This window comes from Chelonoidis abingdonii, chromosome 11, assembly GCF_003597395.2.
Source record: "Chelonoidis abingdonii isolate Lonesome George chromosome 11, CheloAbing_2.0, whole genome shotgun sequence".
In the NCBI taxonomy this organism is placed as follows: Eukaryota; Metazoa; Chordata; order Testudines; family Testudinidae; genus Chelonoidis; species Chelonoidis abingdonii.
In genome coordinates this window covers 40,220,418-40,241,221 of record NC_133779.1, presented here as the reverse complement: position 1 = coordinate 40,241,221, position 20,804 = coordinate 40,220,418, and the positions used below count along the sequence as shown (strand labels likewise).

Genomic DNA, 20,804 nt, shown 5'->3' with positions numbered 1-20,804 from the left:
GAGAGAGAGGCCCCTTCCTTTCATATCCGTATAAATTGACTTTGCAATAGCAATTCAATGGCTTTTGCACACCTCTTTCTGCAAGCCAGGTTTGGGAAATACTGTCAAGCTACGGCAGTGTTCTAGGGTTGGATGGCTGGACTTCACTGCAGAAACACTGATCTGCTAAGCCGGCCAAGTCAATACCTACCTGGAGATGCAGCTGTTTGCAGACACTAAACTTGCTAACCCATCTTCACATGGCTGACACTGCCAGACCATACTCCACACTCCCACTCCGTTAGGAAGTGACATTATGTTAAAAAACCAAGCCAGGTGTTACTCTGGAAAAGCTCCAAACGCCTTCTAATACAAGCCATTACTCGCAACTCAGGACTTCTAATATTAAAGTCTTGGATCCCTTTTGAGAAGTTACAAAAGGCAAAAGCACAAAGATAATTCATTAGAGAGACTGAAAAAACGAAATGCACTATCAGGGATCTTTTATCCTCTATAGAAAACCTTGCAATCAATCAATAGGTTAATTAAAAAAAGAGAAAATTCCAATGGTCCAGCTGAGATCGAATAAGACACGAAGACATTCGTTAGATAAAAAGGCCTGATTTAAACTCACTGAATTCAATGGTTTTGGATCAAGCCCAAATATATTGAGTGAGATTTTCAAAGGAGCGTAAAAGGAGTTGGGTGCTCCCTATCCATTGGAATTCCATGGAATGTATGCGCCTAACTCACTTAGGCTCCTATTGAAAACGCCAGCCTTTACTTTGGGTAGTTCTCTGAGCCAATAGATACACACACACAAGTTATCCTCACCTCTATCAGCCACAGCTACTAATTCCCTTGGACTGACTGGGTCTCTGCCCAATGCCAGGGATATCAGAAAGTTCCATTTGAAGAACGCTCCCCTAATTCCAAGCCCCCTGCTCATTCAAGGTTTACTGAACACCAAAGTGAGGAGGATCAGAGACATGTTCAGGTGCCATAAGTCAGCAGACCCTAGATAGGTGAGGCTACCGCCTGTTTACTTCCATTTCCCCTACCCCAGAGTGTGAGCGTTTGGGACTCATCTGGAGATGGAATCAAACAGCACCTTAGCTACGATTGACAGGAAAACCACCAGCCAACCAGAAAACAGAATGGGGTGAAACTCAAGGTTAAGGGAAGAGACTGGGAGTGACAAGGACACGGATTCTTAACCATATCCAAACCCAGGCCCTTTTCCCCACACAGAGATCACCCTCCTTCCAGCCACCTGGGTTCAGCTATGACCCTGCCCCCCTTTACCCATTTCGCACTACAGGAAGAGCAGGGTGGGCGTGACCCCCCGACACCTGTGGGATTGTGACCCCAAGGTTGAGAACTGCTGGGTAAGGCCCCAAAGAGCATTTCACACCCTTACAAACACAATTATCCATGAATCATTCCTTGGGCCCCGGCACACAGACCCCCACAGACCGGTTAGTCTCAGAGAAGGACAAAGCCCAGCACTGAATTTTCAGCCACTTTCAAGAATCCCCCCCTTTCCCCAATTCAGCGTCACAGCCTTCAGCTCAGAAAGAAGCAGGGCTCAGCACCCAGACCTGAGGGAGGAGCCCATCCCCAACCCCCACCCCACTTTGCAAGGCCAGGGCTGCACCCCCACAGCTTGATGTGGGGAGAGAAGAAGACAAAGTTTGAGTCTGTCATCAAAATGTTCTAAAACCCAGCGGTTCCGGCCGGGGAGGGGGGGGCGGACAGCGGGAAAGAAACATGTCCCAGTTTCCTAGGAACCTATGTATCTACCCCCCTTCCTAACCACACAGAAAGGAATCGGGTATTTAACACAACCCCGGTACCCACATTGGCACTGGTAAGTCCCAGGCTCTTCAGACAAAGATCTGCCTGCAGCCAAGCTAATCGTTACGCCACCCCCCCCCCCCCATTGGTCTATCGGGTTCTCTCTCTCCCACTTCACTGATCCTCCTGCCGGCTGCAATGGTTCGCCCCCCACCAGTGTGCATTGTGTGAGCTTTACAATCCACACCCCTACCTACCTGCCGTTCCGGGGGCTCCGGGCCTCGCCAGCGCTGCGAGCGGCAAGAGCCGCGGGAGAAGTGGCGAGCCGCTGGCTCGGAGCTCGCCGCCCGCCTCGCCCCCGTCGCTGCTGGCCGCGGCCGCGCTGCGGGAACCGCAGGCCGTGCGGTGGTCGCCGCTCGCCGGCTGCAGGTGCTGCGGAGGCTGTGGGGGAAGGCTGCTCGGGCCCGCCGCTGAGGCGGGGCTGTGCCAGCGAGCCCGCTCCTCTGCTCCGCAGCCCGGTGCCTGACCTGCAGGAGCGGCAGCCGCCCGGCAGGGGCGGCTCCGATGCGCAGCAGCAGCTGCGGGGGGGCCGGCCCCCCGGGTCGGGAACTCGGGGTGCAGCTCGCGGGGCTCCCGCGGGAAGCGCTGCCCGGCGGCGGTGCCCGGAGGGTGTGGCGCAGGGCAGTCCGGCCGCCGGGGGTGGCGGGAGCGCGCCGCCTGCGGGTGGTCTGGCAGACGGCTCCCTGCGAGCGCGCGCATGGCCAGCCCGGGCCGCTGGCGCTTGCCCGCGCCCTCAGGCGGCTCTGGGGGAGCCCGGGCGGCCGCCTGATTGGTGGGCTCGGCCAGAACTGCCCTCCTGCCGCACCCCCCGCTCCCTCCCCCGGCTCTGGGCCACGCCCCCTCGACGGGGGGAGATGTTCCCTGCCCCTCTGGCCGGGGGGTTCTGAGCTGCCCCCCCATCGCCCTGCAGCAGCAAGGCCAAGGCAGCTCAGATGGAACCAGCCCAGTCCCAGACAGCAGCCTGGGGAAGCCCTTCCGGCCCTCACCCCACCCATCATCTCACTCCCTGGGCAGGTGAATCAGGTAGGGACCTCCCAGCCAGCCCTGCCCTGCCGCCAGGAAAAGGGAGCCCTCTACTGCAACCAAAACGCACCCCAGGGGAGAACACTGGATCTGCAGGAGCCCCAGTCTCTGGGCACCTGGGCCTGGCCTTGCCATCCTGTTCCTTACCTGCTCCGCACCAGGGGCGCCCAGTTGGAATCGGCCTCTGGCTCTTAGAGCACCGGGGGCGTGTCTGCGTGGGGATGGGGAGCAGTGGTTCTAGCGAGGGCTTCTGCTCTGTCTGTCTCCTGGGGACCAGGTGTCATTGGGTTCCCTAAACACCTGGGTGGGGGGAGAGCAAACAGAAGTCATCAGCATGGAAGAGCTACAACAGACTCACACAAACAGCCAGCCCAGGGCAACCCACAACATCAAACTGAAGATATAACTTGATACCAGTGTAGGTAAACTGGTGCCACTTTGGGGCCTTGTCTACACTAGAAAGTTGAACCACTTTAATGTTCCCTGTATATGTAAAGTGGTGCAACCTGCCCTGGTGTGGATCCAGTTATCCTGACATGTACTAGCAGAGCTGTTCCCACATGGCAAGGGGCATACGTGGTACTGACCTAAGGCACTTTTATACCAGTATAACTGCGTCCACATTAGGGATCAGACTGGTATAAATCATCAGTAAAAATCACTCCCAACCTGCCATAGGTCTGGTACAGAATCCGTGTGCAGAGCCACTGTATGCAGCATTATAGGGTTAGATACATCCTTTAAGGCTAGTGTTCAGTGGGACTTTGCAGCCCAGGTGTTCTTTGGAATAATTATTAGCACCTTGAAGGAAAAACTGAAAAACTTTTTACGTGACAAGACTAGAGTTTAAGATTTTTTTCCCCTGTTGCAATAATTAATGACTCAAATTTAAAGGCCAGATGGACCATTATGATCAGCTAATCTGACCTCCTGCGTAACACAGGGCACAGAATTTCAACCGGTCATTCTTGCACCATGTCTGAGCAGAGCACGTGGCTGAGCTAAAGCATGTCTTTTAGAAAGATCCAATCTTCATTTAAACAGCTATAAGCGATGGAAGTCCCCTACTTATGGGGTAAGGAGAACTAATTATGGATGAGATCCAGAAGGCTGAGATGTTTAGTGTGAATGTTGCTTCAGATTTCACTGAAAAGGTTAATGGTGACCAGATATGCAACACGAATAATATTAACAAGTAGGAAGTGGAAATGGATTAAAGAATATAGAGAAGCGAGATGTATTCAAGTCAGCAGGGCCAGATGAATTTCACCGTAGGGTACTTAGGGAACTAGCTGAAGCAATCTCAGAACCGTTAGCAATTATCTTTGAGGACAGATGAGGTCCCAGGGGACTGGAGAAGGACAAACATTGCACTTATCTTTAAAATAGGGAACAAATCGGAATGCTAGAATTATAGACCAGTCATCTTAACTTTGATACCTGGAAAGATATTGGAATAAATTATTAAGCAAACAGAAGATAATGTGGTTCCAAGGAGTAGCCAGCACGGCTTTGTCAAGAACAAATCATGCCAAACCAAACCAATTTTCTTCTTTGATGGATTACTGGCCTAGTGGATCGGGCTGAGGGGGGAGCAGGAGATGTGGTCTATCTTGATTCTAGTCAGGCTTTTGACACAGTCCCATGGGACATTCTCATAAGCAAACTAGGGAAATGAGGTCTAGATGGAAACAGAAGGTGGGTGCACAAATAGTTGAAAGAATGTACTGAGAGAGTAGTTATCAGTGGTTCACTGTCAAACTGGGAGGGTGTCCCAAGTGGGGTACCCTGGGGATCAGTCCTGGCTCCAGTACTGTTCAATATTTTCATTAATGATTTGGATCACTGAGTGGAGAGGAAGCTTATAACACTTGCAGCTGACACCAAGCTGGGAGGGGTTGGAAGCACTTTGGAGGACAGGATTAGAATTCAAATGACCTTGACAATTTGGAGAATTGGTCTGAAATCAACAAGATGAAAATCAATACAGACAAATGTAAAGTACTGCACGTAAGTAGGAAAAATCAAATGCACAGCTACAAAATGAGGAATAACTGGTGAGGTGACAGTACACCTAAAAAGGATCTGGAGGGTTACAGTGGATCACAGATTGGATGAGAGTCAACAATGTGATGCAGTTATAATTGTGGGGCGTATCAGCAGGAGTGTCATATGTAAGACCCGGGAAGTGATTGTCCAGCTCTAGTCAGCACTGGTGAGGCCTCAGCTGGAGCACTGCATTCGGTTCTGGGCACTGCACCTTCAGAAAGATGTGCACAAACTGGAGAGAGTCCAGAGGAGAGCTACAAAAATGATCAAAGGGTTAGAAATCCTGAGCTCGGAGGGAAACATTTAAAAGCTGAGCATGTTCGGTCTTGAGAAAAGAGAGGGAGGGGGAGGCTGATAAGAATCTTCAAATATATTAAGGGCTGTTATGAAGAGGACGGTGATCGATTGTTCTCCCTGTCCACAGAAGATAGGGATTAATCTGCAGCAAGGGAGATTTAGCTTAGATATTAGGACAAACTTTCAGGGTAGTTACGCTCTGGAACAGGCTTCCAAGGAAGGTCGTGGAACCCTCATCGCTGGAGGTTTTTAAGAACAGGCTGGACAAACACCTGCTAGGGTTGGTCAAGGTTTACTTGGTCCTGCCTCGGTACAGGGGGCTGGACTTGATGGTCTCTCAGGGTCCCTCCAACTCTACATTTCCCCATCCCTAGGTAAGTCGTTCCAATGCTTAATTCCCCTCCTTGTTAAAAATCAGGTTCTTATTTCAACTGTTCTTTCCTCGCTCACCCTGGTGGAAATCAGGAATGATTCCACTGCTGCGTATAAGGTCATACCAACATAAAACTGGTGTAAGCAAGAGGATCAGGACCATTGATTTTGGTCTGGATCCATGTATGTTGCACCATCAAAGGCCTTAGTAAATAAAATAAAGATGAGAACTGTTAGTTTCACCTGGAATCACTTTTTTTTTTTAATATAGCAAATTCTGTACAATTTGGCCTCAAGTTTGAAAACTTCCCCCCCAGCATACAAACAAACACAATGCAAATTTGTAACAGAACCCCCAGACCAGATCCACCTAGCATGACTGAGAGGGGGTGCTAGGAATACCTGGGGACTTGAGGGATAAAGGGGTGCTAGGAATATTTTGCAGGGCCCTGGCCATTTTGAGGAAGGGTGGAGTTGTGAAGGCCCAGCACGGAGAGTCAGGATACCTGGATTTTATTCAGCCGGGACGTGCCAGGGGAGTGGGAGGTTACCCTGCCTGATGTGTGACTTTCCTAGGGCACACTTGCTGTGTCTGATCATTTGGCCCAGACCGAGAGGTGCAGCTGCCTTCTCGAATGATAGTGTGTTCCCCTTCCTTGTAAAGCCAAAGCGCCCGGGGGAGGGGTGGGCACTGTTCTCTGGGGCAGAGGCAATGCCATGAACAAGCAGCCTGCTATTCGGTCCTGGGCGGGAACGGCACTGCCAGAGCAGAAGAGGATATTTTACTACCTGTGGAGGGCAAGCACCCAGCCATTGAGTATTATATATGGGGATGCTGGCAAGGCTCCAGAGCCAGATCATTTTCTCTCCATTGTGCCAAATTTATTGCACGAAAATGGTCTCCAATTTCTTTTTAATATTCTGATGGGGAGGAAAAATGAACCTGGCAGGCTGGCTACAAAGGAGACGTACTTAGAGCGGGACTCACCCAGCCAGAGACTGGAGGCCTGATCCCCCATCCCCCGAAGCCTTGCCCAGCCATTGACACCCAGGCTAAGAAGGTGCAAACAGCTCCCAGATCAGAGTGGACATGCTCCCTTTCCACTGGTGCAAACAATTGCATGATGTGCAAGGGCAGCGGGGAAGCCGGCCTCAGTGTCTGAGAAGGAGGCTTGCCCCACCCTCCACATTTTGAGTCACGTTAATTAAAAGCAGGACCCTTTGTCTTTAAGAAGGATGGGGCCCATTTGCCTCGCAAATGCACACGATTGCTGGATGCTTTGCAGCATGGTCCAGAGGCTCCAATCAGCAGCCGCACCCCGGGCCCTCCCCCAGTGCTCGGTGCAGTACACACATGCAATGAAAGGCAGTTCCCTCCCCCCAAAGAGCTTGTCATCTGGTCTGGTCTCCCTGCAGGGTTAACTCCAGTGTTAGCCCAGCCCAAGTGAGAGCAGCCTCCCATTGAAATAACACTGTGTCCCAGAGGCTAATGTGTTGTGCTCGCTTGAGCTGTAGCTCGGACCCCCCTGCCCAGCCAGCCAACTGTTGGTAAAAGCACCACTGTGCTGGAGTGATGGGTTTGGGCTGTGTGTGGATGGGACTCGAGCTGTAACCTGAGCTCACTCTGCAGTGAAGACAAACCCTAGGTGAATCACAGGGCACAACTGGGGTGGAGGAGGATGCCCCACAGAGATGCGGGAGAAGGGATGGTGACAGGGACACTGCTCCCACTAAGTGCAGTGGCCCCCACTTTTAATCTGCCTGTCACCATCACTCCTGCCGCTCACTTTGGGGCAACCGCCTGTTACGCGTCATGATTCATTCAGGCCTGGCCAGGACCTCACATGTTCTACTCAGTAGCAGGGATGAGCCACAAGACATCACACCCCTCTCCCTCCGCTCTGCATCCCACTGAGCTGCCGTTCCGGCTCTTGGGCTTGTCCCGTCTTCACTCTGGCCCGGGTGTGCCTCAGGAGCTGGAGAGACCCAGCCATCAGCGAGGGCATCTCAAAGGCCTGCTGTCCCCCCCACCAGCCCACAAAACATACCGCCTCTGGCCCCAGGGCACAAAGCATTTGTAAGAATTCCTGCTTCTCGCTGGGAGCCAGAACCGGCACTGCCCCTCCTGCCTGGCCGTGCAAACCCCAGTGTGGAAATGGCAATGCAGGCCAGCAGCTGAATCAGCATGTGCATGTGGAGCGAGGAGAACAGACACGAGGGTGAGGGGCCCGTTGGTGGGGAAGGTCTGAGAGAGACGACGAGGAGGAAAGCAGGGAAAACACCTCCTGCTGGAGAAATCTACCTGCCAGAGGAAGCGTTTGCCAAGGGGAGCGAAGGAGGCCCCGGGGGGTGTTTGAAAGCACAGTGGACGCAGTGCTGGGGAATATACGGAGAAGGACAACCCTGGGCTGGTGAGAGGAGCCTTCTCCCCTCTCTAGCACCCATTGCTCAGGGAGCGAGTCCTGGAGGGCAGGGGAGAGAGGAGATACGGGGGGAGGGTGGCGTGGTAGGTCCCACTGCCCCCAGCCAAGATCAGGGCTTTAGCTCCCAGGGCTGAGATTCCTTAAGGCTCCTTTGTGTGGCTGGGGCAGGGAGCTAACGGCATCACCTCCAAAGGACACGGACCCTGGATGCCTCAACAAGCAATGGACTGGCGCCCTTGGGGAGCCACCTGGGGGTCAGGATGGGGGGGAGAGGAGACCCACACCTGCCTCACCCATAACCCAATGGGGTGGGGGGGGAAGGGGGAAAGGCTGGAGAAGCCAAAGCCTGTTAACCCTTCTCGTGCCAGGATCAAGTGGCCAAGGGAAAAGTGCATCTGTGCAGACAGCTCACACCTGAAGGTGCAACCGGGCGTGTGGGCTGCCCTGGATGTCAGGAGCAAGGGCAGCACTGGTGGGGAGCTGGCCCCGCTTCCCAGGGCCTTCCTATGAGTGGCCCATAGGGTGCCGGGAGCCAGGACTCCTGAGTTCCATTTTCGGCCCTGGGACGCTAGTGGGCTCTAGTGGAAGGACCAGAATAGCACTGAGAGTCGGGACGCCTCCATGCTACCGCAGATCAGAGGGGAGTGTTACCTGGTGCTCAGAGCAGCTGGTGGAGGTAGGGAACCAGGACTCCTGAGTTTCATTCCCAGCTGGGAGGGGCAGAATGTCTAATGGTGAAAGCTGGGGATAATGTGGGGCCTTAATGCCCCCTCCAGGCCTGGCTCTTAAGTGCCCGAGTTGGTTTCTAATCCCATCCCTGTCACCAAGTTTTAATTACTGCTGGTTTCTGAGGCTGACGGAGGTTGCAGGTTTCACACGGTCCACTGTGGGCTGGAGAACTTCCATTAATCTTGACTTTGTTACTTTCCAGCCATGGGAACTGGGCAGGAAAGGGGTAAATGAGAATTGGCTTATCCCTTCCTTCCTGCTTCCACGTCCCTGCCTATGTCCTTCGCCCGGCCCCTTGGGCAGGGGGGCAGAAGGCGAAGGTGCCAGGAAGCTGGCAGCTTTATTAATGGGCAGGTTAGTCCCTGTGCTGCTGCCCGTCCACCTGACTGCTCCCCCGGGGCTCATAGAAGGAACCCAAGGAATAACCACGACCACCCGAATTACTTGGTTCTAGTGCAGCTCAGCTGGGGCTGCAACTGCAGCACCTCCCCGAGACATCCTGCCAGCGGACTTTATACCCAGCTCTTCTCTGGGCTCTTCCTGAGCTCTTTGCCAATCTCCACAGAGCCTCACAACTCCCCTCCCTCTCCTGACAAACATGGTGTCGTCTTCTGGCTGGGGCAAGCAAAGGTCCTGGAGCAATTTGTTCAAGGTCACATGTGAGTCAACAGAACCCAGGTGTCCTGACTCCCAGTCCCACCAAACACTAACCACTAGGCAATATTCCCCAACAGTGCTGGCGGTAGAACACAAGAGGCCTCCTCACAAAGATGGAACCCAGGCATCCTCATTCCCAGCCCTTACCGCCACCCCCACTAATCATTAGAGCACACTCCACTCCCAGACCTAAGGCTGGAACGTGACTCACAACCCCCTGCTTTAATCCCTAGACTCCTCTCCCCTCCTCGAGCTGGGAACAGAACCCAGGTGTTCGAGCTCCCAGTTCCCTGCGCTAACAACTAGACACCACTCCCAACCTTTCATTTATTTCATATGTTACCTGCGATTTCTTCTCTCTCTAGCTTGCAATCCTCAGGAATCTGCTCCTCCAGCTGCTGGAAACACCCCAATCCAGCTTCTCTCCGCAAACCCATTTTGTACATTGCCAATGGCCATCCTCACCCCAGCAGTGGATCCTCCATCCGCAGCGGCAGAGACACAGGAGCAAGAGGCATTTCAGACACGTTGAGGCTGGAGCAGCTTTTGGGGTCAGCGTTTCCTGTGGGCTCCCAAATTAGGTCAGGGACAGCGCATCACCGAGTGGTCCTCTGAGATGGATCCAAGTAAATATTTTATTAACCATCACTTAGCCAATGTTTCACTAATAGGTTCTATTGATGTCATCATAAATGGGCTTTATTAAATCTTTCCTCCTGTCAGGACATCAATACAAATGTCTCCACCAGGGAGAATGTATTGCCTGGCCATGTAATGACAGTTGATTAAAATGTCTGGCCTGGCACCTCTGAGGTTTCCAGGGCTTGAATGCTCCAGAGTGTGGATGGAAAGAACTGCTGCTGTGATCCAGCCCCACTCACATCACTGCCATCACAACCCCTCCAAAGCCCACCACCATCGCTACCATGGGAACCCTGCCAAACCCAGCGCCAGCCCGCTGCTGCCATGACGACGTCTCCAAAAACCAGCCCCACCCTAACACCTGCAACCCAGCTCCATCCAGCATGCACATCCTCCCTCCCACCCACCAGCAACCCAGCCAGGTCTCCTCTAGGTAACCTCTCCACTCGCTCCTCAACCCAGTTCTCCTGGCCATGAGAATCCCCCTCCAAAACTCACCTCTAGCCCCATCCCCTGAAACCTGGCTCAGCCCATGATGAACAACCTCCCAGGCTCCCACAACCCAGCCCTATCCCTCCTGTGTAGCACCCTCCCCCCACAACCAAGATATTCCTGCTCTGGGAACCCCTTCTCCAGCACAGCTATATCCACTGCAGTTAGCTGCCTTCTCCAAACCCCAGTTCAAGCAGCCACAAGGTTCTGTCCTGCTTTAGCGCATGGGATACAGAGGTGCCTCCTTGTACCAGCTGTGTTATCCAGAGTGCAAAGATCTACGTGAAACCATAAGGATGAGAGTTGCAATCCCTACAGCATTGTAACTCCTTGGCAATAACAGTGCAAATATGAACATAAGAACAGCCACACTGGGTCAGACCAATGGTCTGTCTAGCCCAGTATCCTGTCTTCCAACAGTGGCCAGGGATGGATGCTTCAGAGGGAATGAACAGTTTATTGAGTGATCCATCCTGTGTTGTCCACTCCCAGCTTCTGGCAAACAGAAGTTTAGGGACACCTGGACAATCCCTTGGCTAATAGCCATTGGTGGATTTATCCTCCAAGAATTTAGCTAATTCTTTTTTGAACAGTTATATTTTTGGTCTCACAACATTCCCTGGCAATGAGTTCCACAGGTTGACTGTGCGTTGTGTGAAGAAGGGCTTCTTTGTGTTTATTTTAAACCTGTTGCCTATTGATTTCATTGAGTGACCCCTGGCTATTGTATTATGTGAAGGGGTAAATGACACTTCCTTATTCACTTCCTCCACACCAGCCATGATTTTATAGCCCTCTATCATAGCCCCTCTCCCAGTCGTCTCTTTTCTAAGATGAACAGTCCCAGTCTTTTAAATCTCAATTTATATGGAAGCTGTTCCATACCCTTAATCATTGTTGTTGCCTTTCTCTGTACCTTTTTGGAGCTGGGGCGACCAGAACTTCGTGCAGTACTCAAGGTGTGGGGGTCCCATGGATTTCGACAGTGGCATTGTATTTTCTGTTTTCTCTGTCCCTTTCCTAATGCCTCCTACCATTCTGTTCGCTGCAGAATGAGCAGATGTTTTCAGAGAATTACGATGGCTCCAGGATCTTTTTTTGAATGATAACAGCTAATTTAGACTCTTATTGTTTGGGTACCGTTGGGATTATGGTTTCCAACGTTCGTTACTTTCCACTGATTAACACTGAATTTCATTTGCCGTTTTGTTGCCCAGTTACCCAGTTTAGTGAGATCCCTTTTTAACTCTTCACAGCCAGCTCTGGATTTAACTCTCCAAAGTGATATTGTATCATCTGCAAACTTTGCCACCTTTCTGTTCACCCCCTTTCCAGATTCTTGATGACCACATTGAACAACATGGATCTTGTACCAGGCACAGACATTTTGTCCTCTAAGCAGCGTTATTTAATACAGAGGCCGCCCGGCTGATACTTAATCTTAATAGACATTGAGACAGAACATTTTCCACTCAGAGAGCCCAGCTTGGGGTCATAAAGCCTCTATTGACAAAAAATCCCTTCCTGTGAACCTGAAATGCAGCCTCTCTGGGGTGCAGCTGTGCAGTGGTTTGGGATAAGAAGCACTTTGCACAGAGGGGATGTGAGATCTTGAACAAGCACCATCGTATGTGGTGGCACCTGCCACGACACAGCTAAAGGATTGAGTCACAAGCAGGGCTGGATTAACCTTTTGTGGGCCTGGAGCCAAACATATCTGTGGACCCCCATGGGGGCAATGGAGCCTGGCGCGGGGAGGTCGGTCCCCAGAGCGAGGGGCCAGCCAGGGGCAATGGGGCACGACAGGGGCGGCCCCGCTCCGCCCAGCCCAGTGTGAGGGCACTGTTTACAAACTGGCAGTTGCCAGATGCACAGTGGCCCACTCGGCCCTCTGCTGCCAGCCTGCCCCTTGCCCTTGGGGACTGGCCCATGTCATGCCACACAGCTCCCCCTCGCCCAACACGAACACCCCCCTACTCCCTATGCCCAGCGCCCCCTGCCAGACCCCCCCGCAACTGCACAGCACCCTGCACACCATCACCTCTGCCCAGCACCCCCCTGCCCACAGCCCCACCACAACTGCCCAGCACCCCGCACAGAACCCCCACTCCCTAGTGCCCCGCCACACACATCTTCCCTGCCCCCCCACAGCCCAGCACACACCCCCAGTGCTCCCCAGAGACCCACTCCCCCACGCCCTGCCTCCCGACTGCACTCACCGGCCCCGCTGGGAGGCGACTGTGTCTGCTGGGCTGAGCCGGCAGTGCAGCCAGGGCTGGGAATTGCTCCAGCCCCTCGGGAGTGGTGCGATCAGCCAGGCCAGGGCTGCCCTAGCCAGGCTCCCTCAGGACCCACTTGCCTAGAGTGGCCCAGCCAAGCCCGCCACACTGTCCCCACCCCTCAACTGGCCAAGACTGGCCAGGCTTCTGCCCCAGTCCCGGGTGGCTCAGCTCCGGGGAGACAGACAGGGCCCCACAGGTGGTGGGAAGCAGAGACTGCCCAGAGCCAGAGGTGCACTGGGGTCCGGCCAGGGGGCAGAGAGGAGCCCTCGGCCAGCTGGCAGGAAGGCCAAGTGGAGGGCGGGGGGACCTGCGGGGTCTTGGGGCGCAGTGCACACGGAGTAGGCCGGGGCCCCTTCTGAGCATGGGCCCAGCTCCATGGCGCCACTGTAAACCCAGCCCTGCTCATAAGGAACAACCTCCTATCCGTGCCTTGGCCAGCCTCAGCGCTGCTTAGCTTGCAAAGGCTGACGAGAGACCGGCCCACTGCAGTTACTTCGCTTCTTGCAACAGAGAGTAAGACGACGCTTTTCTCACCTGGCCTGAGTTTAGTTCCCAGCAGCTCTTAAATAAGGCTTTGGGGATGGGAAGGAAATTGAACTATCCTCCCCGTTGGAAGGGTGGCTATTTTCTTAAACGACCAAGGACAAAACTCTACCTCCTTGTTAATAGCAGAACACTTCAGCACCATGAAATCAGGGTTAATGTTCTGCAGGGTGCATGGTGTGAGAGCACGAACAATAATTTTATATATAAATATACAGCACATAGAAATCACACCCGCCCGGTCTCACAGAACCCCAGAGCTCACCTCACTCAGACAATTAATCTCTCCTTCCCCGGCAACCGCTGACACCCCCCCCGTAGGTGGTAAGGTTGGAAGGGACCATTGGATCACCTGCTCCGGCCTTTGGTGCAGCGCAGACCAGCTACGTCTGTATCAAGCACAATGACATGGGTTTGACTAAAGCATCCTCCAGAAAGGCCATCAATAGCAGGGACATCATTTGCTATGGGGCAAAGGGGGCAAGTTGCCCCCCTCAGGTCTTGGTTGCCCTCTCCTTGGACTTTCTGTAGGTCTGTGTGCTCCATTATGTTTTCCACTTTTGGTACACTGCTGCCCGACTTGGCAGGATATAATACAATCCCGTACCATGGGCTATGCGATGACAACTTTGCGTTCCCCCACACCCGGCACCCACACTGGTGTGAAATGACGTCCCTGATCGAGAGATGGAGAATCTGCCACGTCCCTTGGCCGTTTGTTCTAACGGTCAGTTACCTGCCCTAGTAACAATTGTGACTCACGCTTCGGCCTCCGGCCAGGATCGATCTCCCTCGCACGCGCACACACACACACGATGCATGGGTGCATGCTGGGTCACGCGCCCCTTCTGTTTGGTCCTGCTCCCCGAAACGCTGATGTAGCAGGGCAGAGCCCACCCAGTCCCCTGCCGCCTCTAGGTGCTGTTGGCTGCCTGGGCTCAGTCCCGCTTGATGCATCTCAGCGCCTTCCCCTCTCTGAGCTTGCCACAGGGGCACGAAGCAGACGGTCTACTGGGGCCGCAGTCTGCGCTGAGCTCTCTCTGCCGCCCCTCACTCCCAGGCTTACACCCCCAGGCAAAACAGCTCCCAGCTGCAGCCTCCCCCAGCCAGCCGCTGGCCAGGCACCCACGGGACAGGGCTTCTCACCTGCTCTGGCTGCCAGCAAATGTCCAACCACAGTCAGTAGGCAAGTTTCAATTTTCCCCATGTTTACCCCTCCCCCGAAGGAATGCATGGGGCGGTCGTGTGCCCCCCCTTAAATCCCCTCCCATCAAGAGTTACACATCATTTCCCATTAGAAACCAGACCCAAACAGAGGGGAACTCACGTGGTCAGCTGTGACCCAGCAGAAGGTGTCGCCCGGTCCACAATAACATTATTATTAATCATTATCTTAAATCATCTATTTGGTGACAGACAAGCTGCACCCCCCACCCCCACCCCTGTTGTGCTAGGGCTGCGCAAACACCTCAAATCATGGTGGAACGTTCTGACCTACCCCAGTAGGTTAGTTCTGTCCCCAGCCTCCTCAGGGAAGTAGTGGACAGGGAGGGACCTCTTGGGTCCCAATGAGGCCGGCATCCCAGAGATGCTTTTCATCCCACACATCCAGTGTGGTAGAGAAGACAAGAGGATCTGGGCAGGAGGGGGCTGTGACAGGAGATGGACAAAGGTTCCCATTTCTCCTCCCCACCCCATCTCTTCAACTGGAGAGATCCATTTGGCAACCCCAAAGGGACCTTTGCTCCCCTACACAAGCCCTTGCTGAATGTCAGCTGCGGTGATGTGCCCTGACTGGGCTCAGGAAGAGGCTAGGGAGGATGGAGGTTTCCAGAGCACGTGCTGGTTTTCTACTCCTGGGTGGGCACTGAAAGGTCATGGGCTTTAAATAGGAGTGTGCTAGGGAAGGAATCCTCGTTAGTGCCTTACTGACTAGTGTAGAGAGAATGCTTCATGTGGTCACCCACCCCCCTGGGGCTCACCCAGCTCCCAGCTCAGCTGGAGAAGGATCAGTCACCCATGGGCATGGCCTACGCGTGGCAGGGTATCATAGATGATCCCATCCAAGACAGCGGGACCCTGGCCCAATGCACAGAGATCCAACAGAAAGGGGCCAGGCACCTTCACCTGGCCAAAACCCCCTGGGACTGGATTTGTCTCTATTGTCCCTTGGCTTGAGTGCAGTTACCCCTGATATACAACAGCCTCTGTCAGAGCAGGAGAGAGGCCAGTGGATTGTCCTTTGGGGGTCTGACACCTTTTTTTATGTGCAGATGATTCCCTTGATTCAATTCCCCTGGGAGAGTTTTCACTCTTCCTTATTCCACAGAGATTCAGAAAAAAGAAAGAAAGAAAGAAAGAAAATAGGAGGAGGATCTGGGGAAGTAGACAGACAAGGAGGAACGAGAGAGACAATGAAAGAGACAGGGCGCGCCCAGTTGTCTGGAGGTTTTCCCTGGGCAGGGAGGCAGAGGTTACTCACGAAGGCTTGGCGATGGCTGCATGGGAAGGCTGGGGAAAAGCAGCTGAGAGCGCTGCCAAGGGAACCCCCTCACCCCCCCCCCCAGCCGCCCACGCACAGACAGCGTCTATTATTTGCCAGGGAGCACTAGTAAATTATGCATCCTCTGCTTGGGTTTCCCAGTGATGGGATTCGGGGGGGCAGGAGGCTGTGCGCAGGGGACCCCAGGGACCACCCTGCTCGCTGGTGTCAGCCCTAGGAGATGGAGGCCCAGAGCAGCGTTGGGACAGCCGAGGCAGGAGACGTGGCAACTGGCAAAATGAGGACAGCCTGTGCCTCCCAGGGCCACTCTGCCCCCAAACATGGGCTGAATGGAAAATTCTGCATGTGCTGCCAGGGGCAGATCAGGTTCCTTCCCTGCGTCACAAACAATGGGCACTGAAAGGCAGGTGGCAGCCGGGGCCAGGTGTTCACTGAAGTGAATGCATTTTAACCTCTGCCAGGTCAGACAACACACCAAGGGGGCCGGGCTTGTAGGTGAGCATCCAGCTTCTCAGTTATATTTAGGTACCCAAGTCCCATTGGTTTCTAGGATTTCAAGGGGTGCTAGGCTCCTAAAATCCTTCAAGAAAGCTGGGCTAAGGTCCCAGGCTGAGAGGCAGAATGTCTCACTGACCATTCAGACAGCTGCTGTGCCCCACCCCAGAGGTGGCTGCACTTTATGCGGCCAATGGGAACCGCACATGGTAAAATTCATCTCACAGTTTGCTAAGACCCTGGGAACCCTAGAAACCTCAGATATTGCCATTATTACACCCCAGAGAATTGGCTGGCAGCAGAAAAGGAGCAGAGCTATTGCTGACGGCTCCATCCATTGCCCGCCAGCCGGGGCTCCCCTCACACCGGGTGGATTTGGCGGGAAAGCACCGCTGGCGGAATTCACGGTGGAGTTTTGGAAGACAAGAAAGGATCACGTTGGGAGCCAGCTCCCAGCCAGCCTGGCTGCATGGCTGCTGCTCAGGCTGGGAAACAGGGCATTGCTGATGGAGGCAGGGTCAATTGCATTGCACAGTAATTGCCTCGAATGCAAAGACAATTAGAGCAAGTGGGTTCCTGTTCCATCTCAGCCACACGCTGCACAAGTGCTCTGCCACATGCATTCATATCCCAGACGTGACCATGCCCCAAAGCGTGAACTTTGGGGTGCTCTTGGTCTGAACCCCATCTCTGCCACTTGTTCCCGCTCTCCATTATTAACTCCTTCCCACTAGGAGGGCAGTTCTCTCTTTCCCTTCTGCCCTGCTTGAGTCTGAGTCAGGCCTGTTACTCCCGCCCACACCAGTCAAGTTAAACATACAGGGTTGGGGGTTAGCCATCCACCTCCCCATCTGGTACCTTACGACACTTCTGAGGCACCGGGCCTTAGAGTCACAGTTCGCTCCTGCTGCTGTGATTTGCATTACAGTAAATCTAGAGGCCTCATCTAAGATCAGGGCCTCCTGTTGTGTCTGGTGCTGCACAGACAGTGAGACGCTGTCCCTGCCCCAGAGGGGATGCAATCTGAATAAAGCAAAGGAAGAACTATCCCCAGTGTTTTACTGATGGGGAAACTGAGGCCCAGAGAGATTCAGCGACTTGTCCAAGGTCACACAAAGGACAGGGATTCCACATTCTCCCTTCAGAGCTGGACAAACCTTGCCCTTGCTCTTCCTAATATCTAACCTCAATCTCCCTTGCTGCAGACTAAGCCCATTGCTTCTTGTTCTCCATGGAGAACAACTGACACCGTTCTCTTTGGAGCAGCCCTTAACGTATCCGAAGACTTATCAGGTCCCCCCTCAGTCTGCTTTTCTCAAGACTAAACCTGTCCCCACCCCTTCTCTCCTGTTTAACCTTTCCTCACAGGTCAGGATTTCTAACTCTTCAATCATTTTTGTCGCTCTCCTCCAGACTCTCCAATTTGCCCACATCTGTCCAATGTGCGGCACCCAGAACTGGACACAGGATCCTGGCTGAGGCCTCCGCAGTGCTGAGCCGAGCCGAGCAGAGCAGGACAGTCACCTCCAGTGTCTTACACAGGACACTCCTGATAAGAGTCTTTTTTACAACCACATCACATTATCGCCTCATATTCAGTGTGATCTACTGTAACCCAGAGCCTTTCCAGCAGTGCTACCACCCAGCCAGTTCTTCCTCCGTTTCTAGTGGTACATTTCATTTTTCCTTCCTAAGTGAGGGACTTTGCATTTCTTAACTGAATTTCATCTTGTTGATTTTAGACCAATTCTCCAAACTGTCAAGGTCATTTGAATTCTAATCTTGTCCTCCAAAGTGCTCCCAACCCCACCCAGCTTGGTGCCAGCCACAGATTTCAGAAGCATACGCTCCATTCTATTATCCAAGTCACTGATGAAAATATTGACTAGTACCAGACCCACGACAGACCCTGCAGGACCCAACCAGAGACGCCCACCCAGTTCGACAGCAAACCATTGATAAGAACTCTTTGAGCACAATCTTTTATCCAGTTCTGCACCCACCTTATAGTCATTTCATGTAGAGCAGACTTCCCTTAGTTTCCTTATGGGAATGTCATGTGGGACTGTGTCAAAAGCTTGACTAGAATCAAGACAGATCACGTCTCCTGCTTCCCCCCTACCTCAGGAGAGAGCCAGTGGGGACAATCTTTCATGGGCTAGGTCTGTGCCCAGAAAGGAAATTGAAAAAGCAGGTCAGCCTACCACAGTACCAGCACTGGCTGTGCACTTGGCAGCTTGCAAGGTGGCAGCGAGGCTGGTGGGTGGATAGGAGATGGCACAGTCATAAGCCATGACACTGGCGGGTCAGCAGGGGGTACCGTGAACCAGCTCTGTGCTAATCAATAAGCTGCTTTTGTCTCCTTCTTCCTCCTCAACTCCCCTGTTGTGATTTTAACCAGACATGGGGGGCGAGCCTCCCAGCATAGCCCAGGCAACATGGCCATGAATTCACCCAGCTGCTGCGCTCCACCTCAGAGGCAGTTGCATTTCACAGCGGCGCAGCAAAGAGATCCCCGCTTGTGTTGTTTGTCCAGCACGCTGGAGGAGCGGAGTGTTTCTGGGATGGACCCGGCGCTGATAGGGTTAAACAATCCCACAGGCGCTGTTGTCAAATGCTGGCTGATGTGCAAATCCGAAATATTCCCAGACCTTGGTTGGGTCGAAAATAGCCCTCGCCCCTCGGGGAGCTCTGGGGTCCGACAGAGCAGCTGCTGCAGAGGCTGCAGCTAAAAATAGACTGGGATGGCCAAAAGGTTCCATGCGGGTGATTTATTTAATACTTTGACTATTTCTTGCCTAGGAAAGGAGAGCAGGACCCCGGGGGTGCAAAGACAGGCAGCAGGGGAACTCAGGGTCAGGATGGCTGCCCCGTAGAGTTTCGTAGGCCTGCTAGATAGGGAGAGGTGGGATGGATGTGGGGGTGGGGTTGCAGGGCTGAGCTGTTGTGGGAGGGGTTAGGCCTAGAGAACTCACCCAAGTTCAGCAGCATCAGCACTGGCTGCCCCCTGGGCAGGGGTCAGGCTCCAGTGTCATGAGCCACAAAAAGGATTCGAGGGCTGAAGAAAATGCCTGACTTCATGAGCTCCAGCTGTTTGGCTTATCCAAAAAGCTCAAGAGACAACTTGATGACAGCACAGAAGTACCTTCGCAGGGAGAAAATCCCAGGTACTAAGAGCTGTTTATCCTGCCGAGAAAGGCTGAACAAGATCTAACGGCTCCACGTTAAAGCCAGACAAATCCTGATTAGAAATAACGCCCAGATTTCTAATGGTGAGGATGATTACCAGCTGGGACAAACTCCCAGGGAAGGGTCCATTCTCCATCCCATGCTGTCTTCAGATGCCTGGAGCCTTTCTGGAAGATGCTTTAGTCAAACACAAGTCATTGGGCTCACTGTGGGGGCAGTGGGGGAAACTCTTGGGCCCATTACATACAGGAGATCTGATGAGATGATCTAATGGGCCCTGCTGGCCTGAAACCCCATGAACCCAGGAATGAAGCTATGAGATTGGATTTAAAACTATAAGGTCAAAACCAATGTGTGTTGGGTTCTTGCAATTTGTCACCTGGTTTCAGACTTTTCTCCACCAGGAGAGTTAGAAACGTGCTCTTCTTTATTAAATGAAAGCTGAGAGTCTCATGTAACCACATGATTCCAGTGGCTGGGGCTTTAAGCACCAAATATTGTGAAGCAGCAGCTGTGGGACAGGTCTACTAGTCTCTCTAGTCCCAGCTCTGGGGGAGGAGTGGTATGTCCTAGTTAAAGCAGGAGGGACTGGGAACCAGGACTCCTTTGATCTATTCCCAGCTCTGCCACTGGCCTGCTGGGTGACCTTGGGCAAGTCACTTTCCTCTCTCTGACTCAGTTTCCCCATCTGTAGAACAGCAATGATGACCCCGAGCTGCTTTGTAAGGCACCTGGAGATCTAGGGATGAACAGCGCCATGTGAGAGGTAAGTGTGCTGGCCATGCCAGTCGGGGCCTAACCCTGCCATTATGCAGAGGGCAGCGGGCTCTGTGCTTGGAGTAGGGTGACCAGACAGCAAATGTGAAAAATCAGGACGGAAGTGGGGGATAAATGGCACCTGTACAAGACAAAACCTGAATTTTGGGTCTGTCCCTATAAAATTGGGACATCTGGTCACCCCAGCTCGCAGGGCTGCAGGTCCCAGACCTGTAACCCTCACAGAAAAATCCCATTTAAATGGGTTCTTTTAAAAACCCACTTTAAAGAGTATTCCACCCCAAATCTGCTGCCAGTGGCTGGTTGAGCTGTGTCTCTTTGTGCCAGCCAAGAACACATGATCCTCGCAGCAATGACGAGGCCCTGGGCGGGACGGAGGAAAGGCTGGCATGCAGGGCAAGGCGAGGTGCAGAGATGCCAAATAGTGGCATTCCTGAGTGGGCATGGGGAAGCTTAACTGTAGGATTGGGGGCGCAGCATCAGTTTGGGGGGCCA

At 53.3% G+C, this 20,804-nt stretch overlaps 1 long non-coding RNA gene across 1 annotated transcript; it reads right to left on the bottom strand.

The window, feature by feature from the left end:
• Positions 1 to 3,010: 3,010 nt before the first annotated feature.
• Positions 3,011 to 13,731, bottom strand: LOC116834020 (uncharacterized). Its single transcript, XR_004375858.2, has 3 exons — positions 13,611 to 13,731; positions 9,730 to 9,997; positions 3,011 to 3,159 (listed from the first exon to the last, which is right to left on the bottom strand). It is a non-coding gene; the product is annotated as an uncharacterized LOC116834020 (long non-coding RNA).
• Positions 13,732 to 20,804: the final 7,073 nt, after the last annotated feature.